This window comes from Theobroma cacao, chromosome 6 (genome assembly GCF_053813885.1).
Source record: "Theobroma cacao isolate CCN51 chromosome 6, ASM5381388v1, whole genome shotgun sequence".
Classification (NCBI taxonomy): domain Eukaryota; kingdom Viridiplantae; phylum Streptophyta; class Magnoliopsida; order Malvales; family Malvaceae; genus Theobroma; species Theobroma cacao.
The window spans coordinates 24,238,468-24,263,106 of record NC_142644.1 but is presented as its reverse complement, the minus strand read 5'-3'; the positions used below and the strand labels follow the sequence as shown (position 1 = coordinate 24,263,106).

At 33.6% G+C, this 24,639-nt stretch overlaps 1 pseudogene; it reads right to left on the bottom strand.

Moving 5' to 3' along the window:
• Window positions 1-6,408: 6,408 nt before the first annotated feature.
• On the bottom strand, window positions 6,409-11,235 carry LOC18596057 (putative LRR receptor-like serine/threonine-protein kinase At1g51880; annotated as a pseudogene).
• Between the last annotated feature and the right edge of the window lie 13,404 nt (window positions 11,236-24,639).

The window sequence follows — 24,639 nt, the reverse complement described above, 5'->3', positions numbered from 1 at the left end:
ATTTCATTGGAAATCCATTGAAAATTTTCAATGGAATATTTTTTGTCCGAAAAAAAACCAAGTTTCTTACAATAATAGCGTTAGGCAATATAATCTTAACATGGATAAAATTATTGTCGTGTATTCTATAATTGATAAACTTCCCCCCTCATGGAGAAATACTACAAAAAGTCTAAAACATAAGAAATAAGAGATGTCTCTTGAGAACCTTACTAATCATTTTTCAATAGAAGAATATTATTGTAAACAAAAAGAAGTCAAGTAAGATAAAACAGACAAAAATTTTAATGGAAAGAATCTGAAGACTTCAAAGGTCCATGTGATGGAACACAACCATCAAACAAGTCGATTTCATATAACAACAGAAAAACATTTCTTTGGTATGAATGAAAAAGTCACAAGATCAAAAGAAACAAAAGCGGTTCATGTTTCCATTGTAACAAATTTAGACACTTCAAGGTGGAGTGTAGACTTTTGACATACATGACACAAGGTGTGAACAACAAGAAGTTTGTTGCTATGATTTTCGAGGTCAATCTTCTCCAAGATGATGGAGCATGGTGGATTGATAGTGGTGCAACTAAGCATGTATGTAAAAACAATAGTTTCTTCAAGTCCTTGGAAGTGGATAATGATGGAACCGTGTTATACATGGGAAATTCCTCCACTATAGAAGTGAAAGGAAAAGGCACTGTAAAACTCATATTTATTTCTAGAAAAGTACTTGTACGAAACAATGTCTATTACATATCGAAAGTTAAAAAGAATCTTGTGTGAGATGGCTTGTTGAATAATTATGGCTTCAAATTAGCATTTGAGGTGGATAAGTTCATTCTTGCAAAAAGTGGAAAATATGTGGAAAGTGGATAGTTATGTGAAGACACGTTCAAGTTTAATATGAATAAGAAAGCTGCTAGTTTTACTTATATTGATGCTTTGTTTAATGTTCATGAATTAAAGTAGCATTGTCTAATCTATGGCATAATAGATTAGGCAATGCCCATTATAGAAGAATGAATTATATGGCTAAATTAGAGTTGATACCTAATATTGATGGAAATGATGATATGTGCAAGACATGCATAGTCATTAAAATCACAAGAAGCTCATTTCCTAAGGTAGAAAGAAACTGCAAATTGCTTGCATTAATACATGTCGATGTTCATGACATGCATAATACTCCATCTATTGGTGGAAAGAAATACTTCGTAATATTTATAAATGACTTCTCTAGATATTGTTATGTTTACTTATTGCATACTAAAGATGAAGTAATGAAAAAGTTTAGAATCTATAAATATGAAATTCAATTGCATTATGAATTGTTTGTCAAATGTTTATGAAGTGGATAGAGGAGATATGATCCCAAGTATTTTGAGTCCATTAGTATTATTCATGAGATTACAGCTCCATATGCACCAAAACAAAGTGTAACAGAACGTAAGAATCGAGTTCTAATAGAAATGGCCAATGCTTTTTAATTCGGGTCTAGGAAAAGGATTTGGGGCGAAGCTTTATTAACGGCTTGCCATATACTAAATAGAATCCTAAACAAAAGGAGTAAAACTACTCCTTATGAGCTATGGAAAGGAAGAAAGCTAAACTTTAATTATGTAAAAGTTTGAAAATGTCGAGCCATAATAAAAATTTTGAAACCAAAGAAAAGGAAATTAGGTGAAAGAGAAATTTAATGTATAATCATAGGATATGCTAAATAAAGTAAAGCATATTGTTTCACAGTGATAGAGCCTAATGATTCATATTTTATTAATATAGTCATAAAATCAAGGGATGTTATCTTTAATGAAATAAGGTTCAATTTAATTCCAAGACCTAAAGAACTAGTAATGGAAAGTGATAAACCTTTTAGAAAATGGTGAGAAAACTATTGAACTTTGAAAAAGCAAAAGAATTAGAAAGCAAACTATTAAGGCAATGAGGTTTCGAGATGCTTCCTTTTGGAGAGAAGCAATAGAAGATGAGATGAACTCAATAATGAGAAACAAAAATTAGAAATTGGTAGACCTTCCACCGGTTTTCAAGGTAATAGGTTGTGAATGGATTTTCGAAAAGAAAATGAAAGTTGACGGAACCGTAGATAAGTTTGAAGTAAGGCTAGTGGTTAAGGTTTTTAAACAAAAAGAATGTGTTGATTATTTTGATACATATGCGCTGGTAGCAAAAATAACTACAATTAAAGTGCTTATTGCACTTGCATCTATACATAAAATGGTAATTCACCAAATGGATATTAAAACAACATTTTTGAATGGTGAATTAGATAAAGAGGTGTATATGGAACAACCCCAAGGGTTTGTCTTTCCTGGTCAAGAAAGGAAAGTGCGTAAACTTGTCAAGATTTTGTATAGATTAAAAAGGTGCCTACACAATAGGATCAAAAGTTTTATGAGGTTGTGCTAGCTAATGGTTACAAGATAAATCAATCTAAAAAATGTGTTTATAGTAAGTTCCATAATGGAAAAAAATGTCATCATTTGCCTATATATGGATAACATGTTAATATTTGGTATCAATTTGAAACAAGTAGGTGACACAAAAAGGTTCTTGTCAAAAAATTTTGACATGAAAAATATAAGTGTGGCGGATATTATCCTTGGTATAAGAATAATGAAAGACAATAATGGCTTAACATTATCTCAATCTCATTGCATTGAAAAGATTGTAATGAAGTATGGTAAGTTAGATTGTATGCTAATGTCTACACTTTATGTTTCTAATCTAATGCTAGTACCCAACAAAGATAAGCCAATAGCACAAAATGAAAATGCAAGGGTGATTAGATACCTAACGTGTGCTATGGTGTGTACAAGGTCGAACATTGCTTTTGCGATTGGGATGTTAAGACTGATTTACAAGTAAAGAACATTGGTATGTTGTTCATAGAGTTCTAAGGTATATAAAGAGTACAATGAATTATGGCATTTGTTATTCAGGTTTTTCTTTGGTTTTAGAAGGGTATACGATGTTAGTTGGAACACAAATAAAACAAGTCATACCTCTATAGCTAGTTAGATTTTTACAAATGGTGGGGATGCTATTTCTTGTGGTTCTAAAAAACAATCTTGTCAAGTATACTCCACCATGGCGACTGAATTTATAGCCTTAACATATGCCACCCAAGAAGCGAAATGGTTGAAATACTTTCTCTATGAAATTTCATTATGGCCTAAACTAATGGCACCAATCTTGATACATTGTGACAATGAAGCAATGGTATCAAAGGCATATAATTAAGTATACAATGGAAAAAGTTGATATATTGGACTTCGACATAACATTGTAAGACAAAGAATTAGTGATGATATAGTCACTATAAGTTATGTGAGATTTTGTAAAAACTAGCAGATCCGTTTACCAAAAGTATGAAAAAGGACTTGGTAATAAAGATCTTAAGAGAGATGTATCTCAAGCCTATCAACTAAATCTCCAATGGTGAGAGCTCACCTCAATGCTTGTGATCAACCTACAAGTATTGGGTATTGATCATTCTACCACATGGATGACTGCAAGTATTAATTTATGTTTTCCATCTTGAGGTGTATAGTGCTTAGTTCTCATAATGTGTAAAGTAAGGTTGAACAAATGTTCGTAATAGACCCATAACATGTACATGTTGAAATACTATAATTACGGGTTCTTTCAATAAGGGCTACTTATGTGAGTGGAAGTGCGAATGTTTTTAGGAGCTAAAGGCTTGACTTTAATAGCAATCATGAATGGATGCAAAACACAAGACCATAAAAAACGTGTTGGCAAAACTAGATACAAAGTGAGCAAGGAAGCTTGTGTGTGTTTAGTGGTCCAACTAGTTAAAGAAGAATTAATGGTTGAATGCTTGGTCAACCACTCAATTTAAACTAGAACCAACCACATTCACTAAGTAAAGGTTCAAATCTATGAGATACCTTTATTTATATACAATATTTCCAAAGTTGTTGGTATTTGAAAATTTTGAAAATGGTGGTGGATTGTTGGTCTATTTTCAAAATAAAAGATTGTCTCTTTAAATGAAAAGTTATCTTTTCATATTGTAAGATTATGTCTTATGGAATGAATGGTTGTCCTTTCACATAGTAATTATTAAAACAATACCTTTATCCAAAGGCTGTATCTTTTAAATTGTAAAAGTGTGTTTAAAACAAAGAGGTGTCTTGATGAAAGGGTTGTGTCATTGAAAAAAGACACTTGCAGTTTATATAAAAGGCTTGCTATCAACCATTTTGACACACCAAAATGAATAAGACAAAAGTAGAAAAATCAAAAGAGATAGAATTGTTATGTTTTGAAAATAAACATAAACACTTGAGTTCCCATCATCTATCAAAAGAATCCAAATTCCTTATAGTCTAGTTGCTATAAAAAGTAAGCTTTAAGGCTGAACAACTTTGCAAACCCTCAGATGTATCTAGTGTTCTACTCTCATAAATTGCAAAGACGAAGTTAGACGTTAAGTTCATTGTATCCCTAAGGCTATTAACAAAATTCTCATTTTCCATACCAAATGATAGGGGAAAAATAAGTCTTAAAGATAGTGTCTATTAAAAAGCTCAATTTGAAGTCAATTTTGTCAGGTCCTTGAATTCCATCTAAACTCCATTTACACCAACAGTCATTAGCCGATCATAGAATGTGCTTAATGTCCTAACTTCCAACTATATTAAGGATTTTAAAAGTTTGCATGATTAGAGGCCTTTACCTTCTATGAGACCTTAGAGGGCTTTTTTATCTGGCAAACAACACTTTTAGAATCAGACTCAATCAAGAATGGATAAGAAGAGCATCACCAAGAAGCTGCATAAATCAATGCTGCCTCTTTAATCGTAAAAAGTTTAGCTCGGTTGGCATACATGACCGCAATAAGCTTAAAGAAGATGGTGAGATTGTCCTCGTTTTCATTTGTAAAATGCCCCAAATTCCAGATTCACCAAGACAGCCTCTTGAAGTAGTTTTAAATTTAAAGGCCATAAATTGTGGCCTAGTCCATGATTTAGTTTTATTAACACATCTGGAGTTACTAGAGGTGTAACCTACATTAGGAAATCTCGCAAGATCGCCTATAGAAGGGTTAAGGTAGGACCATTTTTGCATTAATCCCCTAACCAACTCTTATTTTGGTAAGCTCAAAAGTAAGGTGACCATTAAATTCCTTGTCCTTAAGACCACATCATTTCTAGCAATCCAAATTGCCCAAGTAATAGCATACCAACCCATTTTTCAAATCGCACCATTTTTTAAGTTGTTAGTAAAATTGAACCAGTTAAGGTAACAGTCAAGTGGGTTATCATGTGAGACCCAATCAACATTCCATAATGTACACCATAACTGCCAAATTAACCAAGTGCTTTCACAGTTAAAAAATAAATGGTGTACCATTTCGAGCTCTCTTCTGCACAAAAGGCAAGTGGTGGCATTGGAACTAATAATACCACTCTTTACAAGTTTTTGTCTAACAGCCAAGTGTCCTCTCACTAGCTGCCAACAGAATACCTTTATTTTGTAAGGCACTAGACCAGACCATATCATCTTCCAATGATCTGCATGATGGGTGTGAGTAAGTAAAACCTGACAACAAAAAGACTTAGAGGAATAGTCACCACGGGGGGTCCATTTCCAAATGTGCTTGTCTTGGAAATCCTTACCCATCACATGTTCATGAAAAAGGGAGTTAAAGTTGTCCCATTCTTCGCGTTCTCAAATAAAAACTTTCTCCATAGTTCAATTTTCGAAGCCCAACGGGTCTCAATTCATTCCTCAAAATTGCATATTTTCTTTTTTTTTAATTGCTAATGCAAAGATTTTAGGAAATACTGTTTTAACGATGTAACCTTTAATCGATTCTTTTCTAGATTTTTTTTATGTTTTTTCTTAAGTTTCTTTATTTTTTAATTTTAAAAATAAAAAATTTTCTCAAAATCAAAAATTAAAAATAACTTGATATCTTTTAAACGTGTGGTAATTGACATGACATTTATGAGGTGTCCTCATTAATCGTTTGGATTTTTTTTTCTTAATGAAATTAATAAAGTGTGCAATTTACTTAACAAACAAATTCAATGCTTAATTACGATTTTTTTCTTCAAATACTAAATTAACAATTTTACTACAATTCTTATACTAAATATGTAATTAACTTATTTATTAATTTTAAAAAATGATCCATGTGCCTAAAGGGATAGAAAATTAAAACCTTTAAAGTGAACCCCATATGATTATATTGTATAATTTTTACAACAGATATAGGGAAAGAGAAAATCTAAGGGGAGGGGGACAACCTTGGACATGAACTTAGTTCAAAGCTTGAGATAATCAAATATTTAGAACATCCAATTACTCTTGAGAAGTCACACATTTATTCTCGTGCTACAATACAATGCACAATACACTTCTTTACCTTGCTCTGGGAAAAAGCTCGATAACCAAATTTATGCTGACTCCTTGTCTTAGACCTTTACTTCGTGTGCTAGGGCCCTCCCTTTTCCGAGCCACCTCTTTTTCAAACACTCCTTCAATTCCATCACCACCTCACTCATGGTCGGTCTATCCATAGAATTGTGAAATGCACATCTCAATGCTAATTCCACAATTTTCCATGCAGAATTAATCTCAAAATCTCCCCCAAAATTTGGATCAACAATTCTTTTGATCTCCCATTTAGCAAGCAAAGAACTAACCCAGTGACTTATGTGAGTAATCTCATCATGGGACTTGGTGATCACCGGCCTGCTTGTAACTATCTCCAGAAGGACAACCCTAAAGCTATATATATATATATATATATCACTTTTCTCGTTTAACTAGTTGGTTATTTGATATTTGCATTCCAAGCATACAAGTTAATACATTGCCCACAACAGATATAAAGTTTACTAGATTGATGATGATGTTTGTTTTAATATAAATTTAGGGGACCAAAATTATTGTTTCTCTGGTTCTGACCAGCTGAGTTGATTGTATTCTTTTTTCATCTTTTAAATTTCAAAGAAGTTTTTTCTTTGCACTCCTTAAAGTTCTTTTTGAGATATATTACAATCCTTAGATAGTGTGGTAGCAAATTAAAAAGAAAAAATGATATGTACTTACTCAGGATCAAGGTACCTAGGGGTACTAGCAACAACTGTTGACATATAAGTGTCACCTTCAGCTGGAAAAATCCTGGACAAGCCAAAATTAGCTAATTTGGCTTGGAATTTTTTATTCAATAAGATGCTTGTGGATTTCACATCTCTGTGGACTATGGGTGGGTTACATCCATAATGTAGATACTCTAATCCTAGATTTCAAATTCCATAAAAATCAACTAAGCTATGTTCACCAAAAATAGAAAAATGATCGATGGATGAAAGATTTTTAGTTTCTTTTCTCTAGCTTTGAGCTGCATCTGTTGCCATGCAAAGCCTTTCTTCCTAACTCATAGTATGTGCATTTCTTTCTGCATCAGGAAAAACTTTGAGTTTGTTTTAGCTTAAAATCTCAAGATATGAACATTTGGGTAGTGAAATTTTTTATAAGGACTTGACAGAAGCTAAAATACCCCATACTTTGATATGGTGATAAATAAAGTTGATCGAATGCAAATTGAGGTCAATTAAAATGTTTAAAAGTGATAAAAGACGAAAGGAGTAGTTTAGAATAAAATATTCCGAAAGTGAGAAGATAACAATAAAATAATAATAATTTTATCGGAGGAGAATTTACGAGATAAAAGGCGATTCGGAAGTCAAGTGAGGCATAATAAGGTATTTTGGGTATCAAGGAGACAAAATAAAATTTTTAAAATAAAATAATATTTTATTAATAAAATAATATTAAAATATTAATATTTAGCCGGATGTCGAAATCAGTCATCAAGAAGGATCATATGGTTGATCCAAGTGGGGGAGAAGATGACAAGCCCGACTCTATAAAAATATTTTTCATGACATACATGCGATGGATAGCATGTTTGCATGCTAGGAGAGTCTCGAAGAATTTACAAAAGTCGGTATTGTACCTAAAGGTACAACAAAGTTGATTTAAGCCTCGAACTAAATCAAATAGAGAATTTACGATAAAATTAATAATTTTAAATTCTCAGAATGGTTTAATATGGTAATTCGGAGTTTGAAGATCAATTTGGAGACAAACCGGAATTTTCGCTATCTAGGGGCAAAATGGTCATTTGCCACTTGGGACAAAATGGAAATTTTAGAAAAGATTCTTTTGACCCCATTTGACTTATTGGAGTATAATTTGACTTATTGGAGTAAGATTTGAGATTTAGAAGTGAAAAATTTTAATTCCGGTATAATTTAGAGTATAGGGGTAAAATGGTAATTTTACCACCCTTGGGGCAAAACAGTAATTTTCCACCACAAGGATATTTTTTCAGCACATAGTCATCTCTTATCCTCATTTTGACCATTGACTGATTGTGTGGTGGAGATAAAAATGATTAAAATTTTAAAGTTTTAAAAACGGGCCAATGACATGATGCCACGTGTCATTCTTTTATTAATTTATTATTTTCCTTTTTAAAAGGAACAAAAATCAGCTCATCTTCCACCCCATGGCCGGCCAAACCAGCAAGAAGAGAGAGAAAACAAAAACAAAACCCTAGAGAGAGAAAATCAAAGAAAAAGTGTGAATTTTTAAGGAAATTAAGTGAAAAAGGTATGATTTTTCAAGCTTAGCTTAAGATTTATCATTTTCATGCATTTCTCATCATTTTCCATGGTTGAATCATGTGATTTGAGGATGAATTCAATTCTGAAACAAATGGATTAGGAGAGAGAAACTTGTTAGATTAATTTGATTCTAAGTTATGTTAGTGTTTTAAGTTAGTTTAGCATATTTAGGAACAAAACAACAAGAAAAGAATTTATTTTCCTCCATTACCATTATTGGCTGAATTTTCTAAGGGAATATTGGCTGATGATCTTGATGTTTATTTGAGGAATTATGATGAATAATGATGAATTATGAGTCTAAAAAAATAATGAGAATTTTCGGAGCAAAAATAAGAATTTGTACCCATTAGGGGTATTTTCGTAATTTGCTACCGGGACTGATAATTTGCACTACACTGAGGAACATTAAGTCAATTTGGGTGCAATTGAGGTATAGAAACTGAAAAAAATTAATTTGAGATTAAATTGGACGCGTTAGTAATTTAATCGGGTAATAGACCGAATTAGGTCAGCACCGCATTTAAGCGGTAGTCAGATAAGTTGCATGTCATATCATGCATATATACCGAGCCTGAATTGATTTTATAATGGTCAAGCATTGATGTGGTGAATTATGTATTGTACATTGTGGATAGGTGGTGAGCAAATTACACTGGTAAAAGTACAGAGATTGTACTTGAAGACTGGGATTAGGAGTACATCGACTCCTAGAACTGTGAGTGGACAATTTATCGTCTTAAATGTCTAGAGTAATTATACTTGTTTGATGTTTTTATTGAATGGTGAGCTTAAATTATAAAATATTATGTTTTCCAATTAAAATATTTTTTAATAAAAATGAAATTTATACTGGTTTTGAAATCAAATATTGTTTTGGAAAAATTGAGTATATGGATACTGTGTTGAAATTTATGATTTTATATGTTATTGAAATTGTGACTTATGACACTATGGTAGCATGATGGCTAAATTTTTGGGGTTGGCATGAAATATATGAATAGTTTTGGATTGGTCTCGGTAGATTGGATTACATTTTATTCGCCATATTATGCTACTGGAATTTTTATGGGTCTGGTGGTATATTAAACGGTCACTGCAGTAGTGGGGGTTTCCGTGGACTGCCTATGAGAGAAGTATGGTAACTCAATTATATACTTACCTCCGGGGGGAGATGTTGGGTGAAGTATCCCCTGAGGTATGATTTGAGTGCACCTCACGTTCGGGCCACCACGTAAGAGCGAGACTCAGCCAACGTCAAGGAACGGCTGTGTGTTAGATGTGAAAACATGTTTATGGGTATGGGTCATTGAACAGCCTTGGCGGTCTCAGTGGGATACCTTGACGAAGGTACCCGCGAGAATTATTCTGGCAGGAGCCAAGTTTAAGAAATTCATAAGCCGAAAAATTTTGATGAAAAGAAATTATTTGGTATAGATTGAAACAAATTTTATGTTATGAACATTATTGAGATATAACGTTTTTATTTTGTTTCCATCTACTCGGCTTTAGATGCTTTTGATGGTAATTGTTTACTCACTGGGATTATTTAATCTCACCCCTTTTCCTATCCATTTTTCAGGCTCAGGACAGTTTGTTGATAGTTGATTAAGACGTGAATTAATCTCAAAGTTGCATCATAGGAAGTAAGGGTTTGTAGCTCTACACCTTCTTGGTTAGTTGGGGGCCCACGTGTCACTGTAAACGAAATTTCATACTTTAATTATCTTTATTACTATATGAATAAATTTATTTTACTCTTACGCTACAAAAGTTATTTTAAGAAGACTTTGAAAATATTGTGTTTTAAGAAAATAGAATATTTTATTTAATGTTTTTATTATATTCAAATAGCTATAATTTTACTTGAAACGAATGTTTTAGACTTCAAAATTTAATTTAAATCATGAAATATGTGTTTCCACTTACATATTACATTTTTTTTGGATTTCGAAATTTCAAAAAAAAATGACGAAAATGCCCTTGTGAGCTAGAAAATAATATTTTATTGTTTTGAGTTGGAAACAACTTATGTTTTCTTGAAATGCGAGATTTAATAACTGTCGCTCACCAGGAAGATGCGGAAGTTGATGCTAAACCTTGCGGGGTTTCGATCGGCATTCGGGGTAATGAGTGCTTATCGAGACATCGCGGTGGTTGTAAAGCGCTCGATGAGAGCTCCGGGTCGTGACAGAAGCTACTTTAAGTTTCCAATAACCATGAACTCATGATAAGTCCCATATAGCTACTCTCATTGAAATACCCAACAAGGTTTGTCAAGTTTCCATGATGTACTCTCATAAGAAGTTTGACCTATAAATTTAAGCCATATTTAACATAGTAAATGCAAATGAGCTTAAAAGTATTCCAAGGGATTAAATTGTAAATGTGTAGACCTCTGCATGAAACTCCTTATAGCTTTGGCTTGATGATTAGGATAGCATCTTCATAGCTACTTGAGTATTATCCAAGCAAGCAAGGAAAATTGTAGCAAAACCTCTCTTCCAAGAATTGTCTCAAAATTGTTGGTAACTTGTAGGACCTCAGCATATGTAAAGTGTCAACTTTTTGACTCCAATGTTGTTCCCCCCTTATTTTTATCCTCAGTAGTCACCTTTGTAACTACTAATATTATCACCACAAAGCAAGTTTAATAAGCAAAGATGCATCGGGATATTTCTTCATTTTATTAGATGAATTTGATGCATCGTTTGTGATATACCTTATTTTTTTCCTTCTAATGCTCCAGAACGTAGTTAATGTAGCTAAGATGACAAAAATTATAGTAGCTGATGCTGCTAGTGGAACAACAAACTTGTTCTAATGCCTCTTCTTCCTTTGACATGAAGTTGACAGACAAATGTCTAGATGGCCCCCTAACACTTACATCAATCAAGGATTAAATCAATATTATAAATTAATAGAACAAAGATATTGTCTCTAGTAGTATAAATCTTAACAAGTGATTTGAATATACTTGGAACATCTTCTATTTTTCTCTTAAAAACTAGCATTGGTAATCAAATGAATAGTAAATGGTGGACTGTTCAACATCTTGAATTAGGAAACTAATATGGTTAGATGACTTAGACAAGAAGTAGACCTTAGTGCTAGTGATCCATTATTTGATCTTTCTAAGAGTTCAACTGGAAGCGAACTTGAGAGCTTGTTTCTTTTTAAGTTTCTACAGTAGAATTGACGCAAAAACAATTATTCGTTGATTCTGACATATTTTCAATTTTTTATATTTAACTTCTTAACAGGATGACTTACAAAACACTCAAGAGCGACATCTGAGATAGAAAATCAAGCATTTTTCCAATTAAGCTATTGTTTGATAAATCCCTGCAACAAATATTTCAATCTGTTCAATTTCTATTCTGATAGATGATGATGGTCATAGCCTTTTTGATCCCATCTTCCACTATTAAAAGGTTATGCTTGTTTAGACATAGATATACTTATAAGTGCTATAACAGTGCAAGATTGGATATAAAAGCAGCTATCTCTCCTCTCAATTCACTCAAAGACAAGTTCTTGATAGTATGTTTAAGTATTCAAATAAGAGAATGACACTAAAAGTGCCAAGGATATAGAAATTTAATAAGAAAAAATGAAAGCATTCACAAGCTTAAAACAACATGCTTATCTGAAGACACATGCTTACCAAAATATGATCTTGGGCAAATTAAAGCCCTCATAGCCATTAAAACCATCCCATGAGTAAGCTTTAGGTGCACAAGGATCTCTTTGCCAATTTCTCTTCATTCCATAAATTGACTTTGTATCCATTATTGCATCAACTATAATTTTTAGTTAAACGTAGATGATTAAAATCTTGTATGATGTGACAGATCACGTTTTCTTTCAAATAAAGTTAAAAAATAAAAAATTAAAAGTAAGTTTGGAAACTATACCATCTTTTGGATCCATTTTTTATAGTGAGAAATCTTTAACCATAAAAACTTCAAATGCATTGAGGATTGGTGATAATATTGATCTATTAGTCCTTTCCAATCAAATTCAATGTCGTCTCCACTAACTAGCACTATGGTGTACAAAGTACCTGTATATAAGTACTAACGAACAACATGACCATACATAAATTCACCATTTTAAGATATGTTGAATTCTCTGATCTTGTTTTCTTTGAGCTCTTCAACTTCTGCAAAAGTGCATATACACAAAATATTTTACATTAGGATTTGTTGGTTCTCAATAAAACCCTTAGGGTTTGCTACTATGTATAAATAATTGTTATGCTCATGACAACAGGTGCTGGTTGGTATTGTCATCACATGCATCAATAACTAGTAGGATGCTTAACGTTTTGCAATTCATAAAGTTTTAAGCCTTCCAAATACGATTATAAGCATCATCATTGTACCTAGGTAGGATATTTAAGAAATAATTAGTAAATTATGTTGAGATAAAAACTAACTTGAGTCTTATCTCTTGTTTTAACTAAATGTTGGACATGTGTCCATATTGCTTTGTTGTTCTAGTTTAGTAAGCCAAAATCTATGTTGCTGCTACATGTCTATGAATATGTAAGCATTGCATATTAACTTTAATCTTATGTTAAACACTTGGTGGTTTTGTCCAAGTGTTAATCATGCATATGGTGTATAAATACTTGTATCTTTCTTTAGTTAATATGATGATCGATGTTAAGAAAGTTATTCTCTTCTTAACTTTGTTCAAAGTCCTCTACATTACTATTTTTTTTCATATTTTTTCTTAATGTTTTGAATATTTGTCTATTGATTTCAAACCATATCATGGTATCAGAGCATTAACTGATCCTTAAGCCACCTAAAATACTAATACACAATCCTAAAATCTCATCTTTCACCTACCAAAACCTAACTCCTTTTCAAACAATGTCAACTTCAACTTCAACTATTACACAACAATCACCACTTACATTTAATAGTTCAAACTACCATGTTTAGGTTATAAAAATGAAAGCATTTCTCAAAGGTGTTAACCTTTGGAATGCTGTTGAGTTTGAAACTGAATTACCAATACTGAAAGAGAACGCTACAAAGGCACAAGTGAAGCAATATGAAGAAGACATTGCAAAAAGATATAGAGATCTATCTTTCATACACTCATCTGTGTCTGAGTTAGTTTTCAATAAAATTATGGGGCGAGACTACAAACCAAGCTTAGAGTAAGCTTAAATAAGAGTTTTTAGGGTTTGTAAGAAGCAAACAGATGCATTTGCAAAATCTTAGAAGAAAATATGAACTTTTGAGAATGAAGGAAAGTCAAACAGTGGGTGAATTTGTTGAAGATGTGATGAAGCTGGTGAATCAGATCAAACTTATGGGAGGTTTTCTTACAAATGTAAAAGTGGTGGAGAAGATTATGATGAGCTTACAAGAGAGGTTTAATGCCACAATTACTTTTCTAGAATAGGCAAAGGACATTTCAAAACTCACAATCTCATATTTAGTGAATGCCTCAGAAGCTGCTGAATAAAGAAAAATAGCCAGAAGAGATGAAAGAGTTGTTTATGCTTTATCTGCTCATGTGAAAGGTACAACCTATGTAGATTTTTCATTTAAAAAGAATCCAAATAATATCAAAGAAAAGAATAAAACTGGTATTCCTACTAGAAAACTTCAAAATAGAAAAAGAAAGTTTCCAGTTTGTTCTTACTATAAGAAGAGGAGCCATGCTGAACCTTATTGCTAGTTTAGACCTAGGGTCAAATGTAATGCGTGCAAGCAGTTGGGACATGTAGAAAGAGTTTGCAAGAATAAAGCTAATGTAGTAGACAAGAAACCACAAGTTACAAAACAAGCTAAGAAGGTTGAAGTTGCAAAGGAAGTCTTGTTTATGGCTACCACAAATTCTAGTTTAACAAATGAAAATCAGTGGCTTCTTGATAATGCATGTTCAAATCACATGTCTTCAAAGGTTGAGTTATTTTCTGAAATTGACATTAATCATTGTTCTTCATTAAAAATAAGAAATGGTTATATACTGCAAGCCATAGAGAAAGGCACAATTGTAATTCCAACTACTTTAGGCACCAGGTATGCTCTTAATGTGCTTTTAATTCTTGAAATAACTCAAAATCTATTGACTATAGGCCAGCTAGTTGATGATGATTATGTGCTAGTGTTTAAACATAATGCTTGCACAGTTTATGAACTTTTTGGTAAATACATGATGTTTGTTCCTAAGGTGAAAAATTACTTTCCTATAAAATGGGAAAATATGTGCTTGTCTACAATAAAATCTTCATCAAAACAAACATATTTGTGTCATAAAAGGCTAGGTCATTGCAACTATAAGTCATTACTGCAAGCAAGTGCCTCTAGTTTGTTACTAACCTTCCAAAATTGCATGAAAATGGATCTGTATGTAGCTCATGTTAGCTTGGCAAATTGACTAGAAAGCCTTTTCCTAAATCAAGCCTAAATAGAGTAGTTAACAGACTAGATTTAGTTCACTCTAATGTTGCTGGACCTATGAGTGAACATTCTTTAAATGGAATTAGATATTTCGTTATTTTTATTGGTGACATGTCTAGAATGACTTGGATCTATTTCATGTAGTACAAGTCAGAAGTATTTTTTATGTTTCAATAATTTAAAGCCAGAGTTGAGATTGAATCTAGTTGCAAGATCAAGACTTTAAAGACAGATAATGTAGAATAATATACTTCTTCAAAGTGCACAAGTTATATGAAAAATGAAGGTATTCTTCATCAATTAACTGCTCCATAATGTCTTGAACAAAATGGTGTGAGTGAAAGAAAAAACAGAACTATTGTTAAGATGTTCAGGTGCCTTCTATTTAAAAAAAATGCTTCCAAAGAGCTTTTGAGCTAAAGCAGCTAGCATTGTAGTTTACTTGCAGAATATCTCGATAACTCAAGTTGTCAACAACAAAACTCTTTATGAGGCCTGGCATAATATCAAGCTATAATATGGTATTGCCTAAGCCTACTACACATGAAGAAGCATTTAAGTTATCTGAATGGAAAGAAGCCATGAAAGAAATGTTAAATATGATTAATCTTAACAAGACATGGAGTTTAATGGATAGGCCTAAACATCATCATGTTCTTGGAGTGAAGTGGGTGTTGAGGAAGAAGTTCAATTTTGATGGTTCATTAAACAAGCATAAAGCAAGGCTTGTAGTCAAAGGTTTTGCTCAGTTGCCTGATGTGGACTACCATGAGACATCTGCACCAATTACTAGAATGGATACCATTCGATTACTGATAGCTAGGTCAGCAATGTTCAAGTGGCAAATATTTCATTTGAAGATTAAATCTGCTTTCTTGAATGGTGATTTGCAAGAAGAAATTTTTATTAAGCAACCTTATGGCTTTGAAACTAAGTTTGACAAAGACAAGGTGTATAGACTCCATAAAGCCCTTTATGGTTTGAAGCAGGCATCACGTGCTTGGTATTGCAAGATTGATAAATACTTGAAGAGTCAAGGATTTCAGAAAAGCTACAATGAACCAACCCTTTATGTACAAAATACAGGTGACCAAATTCCATTAATCATCTCATTATATGTAGATGATATGTTAGTTACAATAGGAGATGTAGAAAGAATTACAAAATTCAAGTCTGAAATGCAAAACAGACTTAGTATGACTAATATTGGACAAATAAGTTATTTTCTGGGATTACAAATTCTTCAAGATAATATAGGGATCCATGTACTTCAATCAAATTACATTATTGCAGTTCTGAACAAGTTTAATATGTGTGATTGTAAAACTGTAGGAACTCCTCTTGTTACTCATGAGAAGTTGTCCATTGATAAGGGATCCAAACTTGAAAATCTTTCATCATTCAGAAGTTTGATTGGATCATTGCTTTATATTTGTGCTTCAAGGCTTGATTTTATGTTTGTTGTGAACTATCTACCGAGATTTATGCAGGTTCTTACAACTGAACATTTTTCAATAGCTAAAAGAGTTCTTAGATATTTGAGTGGGACTTTTGATCTTGGTCTTCCCTTCAGTCATTTTGATGCAAAATCAATTGATTCAGTTGGCCTCTTAGACAGTGACTGGGCAGGATGTATTGATTATTGCATGAGCACTTCAGGATATGTGTTTTCTCTTGGAAGTTGTGCTTTCTGTTGAACCTCAAAGAAGCAAAAGACAATTGCCTAATCCTCTATAGAAGCAGAGTATATAGCAGCAGCTACAACTGCAAATCAAGCCATCTAGGTGAGGAAAATCTTAACAGAACTTGGTTTTCTTCATGTGCCTCCAACTAAACTGTATGTAGATAATAAGTTTGTTATTGCTATGGTGAAGAATCCTATTTTTCACAATAGGACAAAACATATCAAGGTTAAATATCATGGAAGCTGAGAAGAATCAAGAGATATCCATTCAACATTGCAGCTCCAGCCATCAACTTGCAGACATTTTGACTAAACCACTACTTTTGCCTAGGTTTGAAGAATTGAGAAACAAACTAAATGTTCACCAAGCTAGTGTTTAAGAGGAGTGTTAAGATAAAAACTAGCTTGAGTCTTGTCTCTTGTTTAAACTAAGTGTTGGACATGTGTCCATTTTGCTTCGTTGTACTAGTTTAGTAAGCCATAATCTATGTTGCTGCTACATGTCTATGAATGTGTAAGCATTGCATGTTAACTTTAATCTTATGCTAAACACTTGGTGGTTTTGTACAAATGTTAATCATGCATATTGTGTATAAATACTTGTATCTCTTCAGTTAATATGATGATCGATGCTAACAAAGGCATTCTCTTCTTAACTTTGTTCAAAGTCCTCTGTGGTACTGTTTTTTTTTTTTTCATATTTTCTCTTAATGCTTTGAATATTTGTCTTTTGATTTCAAACTATATCAAATTAAACACAGAACTAGCTATGACTTAATCTAGCCTTGAAAAAGCTTGAAATAAAGTGGTTCACCCGATAAATTCATTGGTTGTTGAGCCTATGTCCAATCTTCGATACAGCACAAGTGCTTCAAATAGAGTCGGATAAGCGGAATTCCTGAAATGCCTAAGCTCAAATGTAGACATGAAAGGGAGTCCCTAGCCCTTGGTTTATGAGACAGGCAGATATGCTGTCTGAAGGGGATACATGCATGATCTCCTTGGTAACGATAGAAGACTTGTTGTCTATTTTAACGGAATCCTAGAAATTTACTCCAAGATGCAAATCAAATTCTGACGGTTTACTTTGGTCATCATAATTCCCATACATGAAACTGGCTCAAATCAAATACTTATTGTTTCTGACTTGTGTAGGTTTTTGTTGAAAAGTGATCTGAAACTGGTTGAAGAAACTGGTTGAAAGAAGTCAAAGCAGATGGAAGCAGCTGGGAGCTGAGTAGGAAGCAACGGCTAGTTGGAGAGGCCAAAACGTTATCGTTTCACATTTATTAACCAAGAAGTGTGAAACGCATAAAGATGAGCCGTTTTGTGTTAATGTTTCTATTCTTTAGTTTCTGTACGACTTGTGTTCCTGTCGTTTTAGTTTCTTGGTTCTAAACGACTTGTAAGCTTGCCATTTTATTCATTTTCTTTAAATGTTTGTTTTGACCGTTGTGTTAGTCTGCTGAATCTGTTAAGGGTCGACTGAAAGTTTGTTTTTGTGTAATTCTCAAGGCTACATTTTAGCTCAGGGTAGTTTGATTTGAATTCAAAAAAATTTACTTGTATAAATATTAAGCTAAAAATGTAAAAGTAAAACAGTTCAATATTAAAAATCTTTTTTCTTCATTTTCTCTATTCTCTGTTTTTCTCTGGTATTTCTTGCTCTGTCAATCCTCCGTTTCTCTACATGGTATCAGAGCAAAATTCTTGAGGGACTTGTGATTTTGTTTTTCTTTTTACTGTTGTGATTGCTTTGTCAACATTGAATATGGCTACTGCAGGCTTCAGTGCTACAGCTCCACCGGTTTTCTTTGGAGTAAACTATCTTTTCTGGGAGGTTAAAATGAGATCGTATCTTAAAGCATTTGATCTCTAGGACGTGGTTTAGACTGGAGAAGTTTCAGCATAAAGACATGCCAATCCTACACTAGCTCAGATTAAACAGCATAGTGAGGAGGTGGTTAAGAGATATAAGGCTCTTATTTGCCTTCAATCAGCAGTTTCAGAGGCAATTTTTGTGAAGATCATGAATTATGAAGATCCAAAGCTAGTATGGGATAGTCTGAAGGAGGAGTATCAAGGCAGTGACAGAACCAGAGCAATGAGAGTATTGAATGTTTCCAGACAGTTTGAGTTAATGAGGATGAAAGAGGATGAGATTATTCAGGAGTATACTAATAAGTTGATTAATCTTGTGAATTAGCTTAGGCAGTTAGGAAAGGAGGTAAGTGATAAACGAATCGTGAATAAGATCCTAGTGAGTATTCCAGAGAGATTTGAAGCTAAAGTATCATCTCTAGAAGACTTCAAGGATTTAACAAAGATCACTGTAAATGAGCTGTTAAGTTCTTTGCTTGCTTTAGAGCAAAGAAGAGCACTCTGGAAGAATGAAAGCCTTGAAAATGCTTTGGTTGCAAAGGCTAAAGGCTTAAAGGTGAAAAAGGAGAGTGCAAAGAAGCTCAAAGGCAAATGAAGTAATTTTGCTGAAGGAAAGCAAGGGAAGAAGCAGGAGAAGTTCTCTCCATGTACTCATTGTAAGAAAACCAATCACACTCCTAAGTACTGCTGGTTTAGGCCTAATGTGAAATGCAGACTATGTGATCAGCTTGGTCATATTCAAAAGGTCTGTAAATTCAAGAAAGGTAGTAAAGAAAAAGCAGCAGTGGCTGAGTAGACTGAGGAAGCTGATGAAGTATTGTTCATGGCTAACTTAGAAGCTGAGTCAATTAAGAAGAATGTTTGGTTATTGGACAGTGGATGTTCACATCATCTCACTGGCAATGAGGAATTGTTTTTAGAAATTGATCAAAGTTTTGTAGCTCAAATCAAAATCGGGAATGGAGTCTTTATGAAAATACTTGGGAAAGAAACTGTTGCTGTTGAGACACTATCAAGTACAAAATATATTTCTGATGTGTATTTGGTTCCTGAGTCAGATCAAAATTTGCTTAGTGTTGGTCAGTTTGCAAAGAAACATTATGCATTGTTGTTCAAGAATGATGTATGCATTATTTTTTTATCCTTTTGGTGATGAATTGTTGACTGTCAAAATGAAAAATAATTGCTATCCTTTAAATTTGAAGAATGTTGAACATGCTGCTTTTGTGAGTGAAGATAATGTGGCTGAATTGTGGCATAAAAGGTTAGGCCATGTGAATTATAATTCACTTATGAGGTTGGCTAATGATAAGATAGTTGAAGGCCTACCTGGTTTTGGCAAAGTAGAAAAGCTGTGTCAAATTTGTCAACTTGGAAAGCAAAGCAGAAGACCTTATCCTAAGCACAGAAGCTGGTTTGCAAAACAAAAACTTGAGCTGGTGCATACTGACTTATGTGGTCCTATGAGAATGCCTTTTTTAAGTCACAGCAAATACTATATAGTATTCATAGATGATTTGACAAAGTTTAGTTGGGTTTATTTTTTGAAAGTGAAGTCAGAAGCATTGAGTAAGTTTTTGAAGTTTAAGGCTCAGGCAGAAAATTTTTCTGAGAAAAGGATTAAAATACTTAGAACTGATAATGGCTCTGAGTATACAACTTTTGAGTTTGAAGATTTACTGGCTAAGTTGGGAATGAAGCATCAACTGACTGTAGCTTATAATCCTCATCAAAATGGAGTTGCAGAAAGGAAGAATAGAACTCTAATGGAGATGGCTAGATGTTTGATGTTTCAGAAGGATATGCTTAAAGTTTTCTGGGCAGAAGCTGTGAATACAGCAAATTACATCTTGAATTTGACTTATTTAAGAGTACTGCCTAATGTAACAGCATATGAACTTTGGTATGAACAGAAGCCTAATGTTTCACATATGAAGGTTTTTGGTTCTGTATGTTATGCCAAAATACTAGATGAAAAGAGATCAAAACTTGATCCTAAGTCTACTCTGGCTATTTTCATTGGTTATAGTGAATTGTCAAAAGGTTATAGGCTGTATGGTGTGAAGTCAGAGAAGATTTTTATTAGCAAAGATGTGAGGTTTGATGAAGGGCAAAAAAGGAATTGGGAAAGCAAAACTGTGCAGGATTCTGATATGCAAGATTCTGGTGTTATAGTTGCTGATGAAAATGAGCAAGAGCAAGGAGGTGATGATGAGTCACTTGATCTGGAGGATGAAAGATTGGCTGTAAGAGGGACTAGGTCACTTACAGACATCTATGAAAGATGTAATTTAGCTTGTACAGATCCTGTTAGTTTTGCAGAAGCTAAATCTGATGAGAATTGGAGAAAGGCCATGGATTTGGAAATGGACATGATCTTGAAGAATGGAACTTGGGGGTTGGTTGACAAACCAAGTGGACAAAATGTAATTGGTGTAAGGTGCGTTTTCACGACTAAGTTAAATCCGGATGGATCAATTAACAAATATAAAGCAAGGTTAGTGGTGAAGGGGTATGCACAGACCTATGGTACAGATTTCTTTGAAACATTTGCACCAGTGGTTAGGCTTGATACAATTAGACTTCTAGTTTCTTTGTCAGCTAGGGAAGCCTGGAAAATATTTCATTTAGATGTTAAGTCAGCTTTTCTAAATGGAATATTGAAGGAAGATATCTACATTTCTCAGCTTGAGGGTTATGTTGTGCAAGGTTCTGAACATAAGGTCTGCAAGCTGGTTAAAGCTTTATATGGACTCAAACAAGCTCTTAGAGCCTGGTATGAGAGAATAGATGAGTATTTCAGGAATCATGGATTTAATAGAAGTCTTATTGAGCCTACTTTGTATGTTAAAGGCACTAGTGATTCACTGCAGCTGATAGTGGCCTTATATGTGGATGATTTGTTGATTACAGGACCTGATGTTGTGTGTTTACATGAATTCAAAGCACAAATGATGATGGTATTTGAGATGACAGATTTGGGGGAAATGATATACTTTCTGGGGATGGAAGTTCTACAGAAACCAGGACAGATTTGTTTGCATCAGTCAAAGTATGTTAGAGATTTGTTGAAGAAGTTCAATATAGAGGGTTGTAAAGCTGTTGACACTCCATTAAATGTTGGAATTCAGTTAAGCAAAGATGATGGTTCATCCAAGGCAGATGGTTCACTGTATAGGAGTATCATTGGATCCTTGTTATATTTGTTAGCCACAAGGCCAGACATTATGTTTGCCACTTGTTTGCTTTCCAGGTTTATGCAAACTTCTTTAGTGATTCATTTCAAAGCTGCAAAACGAATCTTAAGGTATGTAAAGGGTACTTCTAATTTTGGTTTGGTATACTTGAGGAATGAAAGTAGTAGACTTCAAGGATACACAGATAGTGATTGGGCAGGATTTGTGGATGACTCTAAGAGTACAGGAGGATTCTGTTTTTCACTGGGAAGTGCTGTATTTACCTGGGCTTCAAAAAAGCAAGAGATTGTAGCTCAGTCCTCTGCTGAGGCCGAGTATATAGCAGTTTCAGCAGCTGCTAATCAAGTGGTTAAAGAAGGTGTTGTTGGATATGGGATTTGTTCAAGAAAAAGTAACTGTTATACATGTGGATAATCAGTCAGCTATTGCGATAGCTAAAAACCCTGTTCATTATGAACGTACTAAGCACATTAGAGTGAAGTTTCATTCAATAAGAGAATCTGTTAAGGATCAAGAAATTGAGCTTGTTTACTGTTAAACCAATGATCAGTTAGCAGATATATTTACTAAGGGCCTCAACAAGAAAAGGTTTGAGTTACTTCAAGCCAAGTTGGGTGTTCATCAGATTTTAGATCAAGGAGGTGTGTTGAAAAGTGATCTGAAACTGGTTGAAAGAAGTCAAAGCAGATGGAAGCAGCTGGGAGCTGAGTAGGAAGCAACGGCTAGTTGGAGAGGCCAAAACGTTATCGTTTCACATTTATTAACCAAGAAGTGTGAAATGCATAAAGAGGAGCCGTTTTGTGTTAATGTTTCTATTCTTAGTTTCTGTACGACTTGTGTTCCTGTCGTTTTAGTTTCTTGGTTCTAAACGACTTGTAAGCTTGCCGTTTTATTCATCTTCTTTAAATGTTTGTTTTGACCGTTGTGTTGGTCGGCTGAATCTGTTAAGGGTCGACTGAAAGTTTGTTTTTGTGTAATTCCCAATGCTACATCTTAGCTGAGGATAGTTTGATTTGAATTCAAAAAAAAATTGCTTGTATAAATATTAAGCTAAAAATGTAAAAGTAGAACAGTTCAATATTAAAAATCTTTCTTCTTCATTTTCTCTATTCTCTGTTTTTCTCTAGTATTTCTTGCTCTGTCAATCCTCCGTTTCTCTACAGTTTTAAGGTATAACAGTTTCTTACACCTTCAGGGAAACTTCTGACGCTATAAAATTGCTGTTCAAGGGGGTGAGTCTGGAATTGAGTGATATACTTTTGCTTACCCCAGAATCAGTGAAGGTTGCATCCGAAATGTACTTTATGCCTGTTGTTGCATCATTTGTCTGTAGAGGCAGCTGATACCCCACAGTCTATGCTAATGAACCCTGTAATAGACCAAGACAGAACTATTAGGTCATTGGTTGATAATATTTTCAAAATTCAAAGGTCGGAAGTGAAAACCTGATTGATCTGGGGCATGAACCAGAACAGCAAGTATAGAACAACCAATCAATGCACAGAAGAAAATATTTAACATCTCCATGACCTTTTCTTGGATTTCTCCGTGCTAGGAGAATAGAGGAGTCATTTCAAGTTCTTATAAGCATAAAAACGAGTATCTGAAATAAAGTATTTGAGTAGCTCAGTCAACTATACTTTTTGTTTTAAAATGAAAGCAATTGTCATTGGAGGTGTAAAAGTCAACTGGCAAATCAATCTGATATTTATTCTTTCATCTTGGTAGCGGCTCCAACATTTTCCTAATTGCCAACATCTATAAAAACTTACAATCCCATGTAATTTTGAATGACTGATCAATTTTCATGGAACAAACAATCCATGAACTTAGCTTTCTCAAAGTATGATAGAACAGACTTTTACATCTCATACCTTGACTTCCCTAACTGCCATACTCATATATGATAATTGATATAATATAGGGGAAAAAATGCTCATTCCTCAGGAATTGGTACAAATCCAACTAGATATAAATTTGCAATCATGTAAGTAAGGAAGAAATGATAAATTATATTGATGGTACCCTAGCTACCGCCTGCTTGATTAGAGAACTATATATGATACTATCACATTAGCTTCAGTTAAGTTTTTAACATAAGTAAACTCTTGAACCGAAACTATATTCTAATCCCTTTGGCTGGTTCATGGAAAAAAAAATAATTGCTTTGGGATAATTGTCCAAGATCTTTTTTTTTTTATTTGCTTTACTTTTTTGATGAACAATGATCTATTTTAATAATTATGAAGTTTTGCGACTTTTCCAAGCAACCACTGCCCACTTGCTTTTGTATAACGTTAAATGCTACTTAATTTGGTAAGCGTGAACTGTGAAGGTTGAAGATCCAAAAAGAACTTGTCATCATTTTGCTATATATTGTGATTTATTTCTGTCATGAATAAATTAGAGGAGGACCAAAAAGAAAAGTAGGCAGATATGATGGCATGGCTATGTCACTTATCCCGTTATGAAAATTTCTTAGGGCAAGTGGGAATTTGGGTGCGAGGAAATCTAGATTATAGTATAGGTAATTGCAGCTAATGCTCTTCCATGAACATGCTCCAGAAAGGAGTAGACGTAACCTAAAAATAGAAAGAGGTTATTGACTTGTATAGCAAATATTATATTGAACTATAGGTCATCTCTATTCAGTTACAATATTAGAAGATCTTAAGCAAGTTCCACAGTTTCCTCTATGCCTAAGGACTTTGGCTAGATCAAAGTTGTGCTTTCCACATTGTAAGCTATCATTTTCATCATACCAA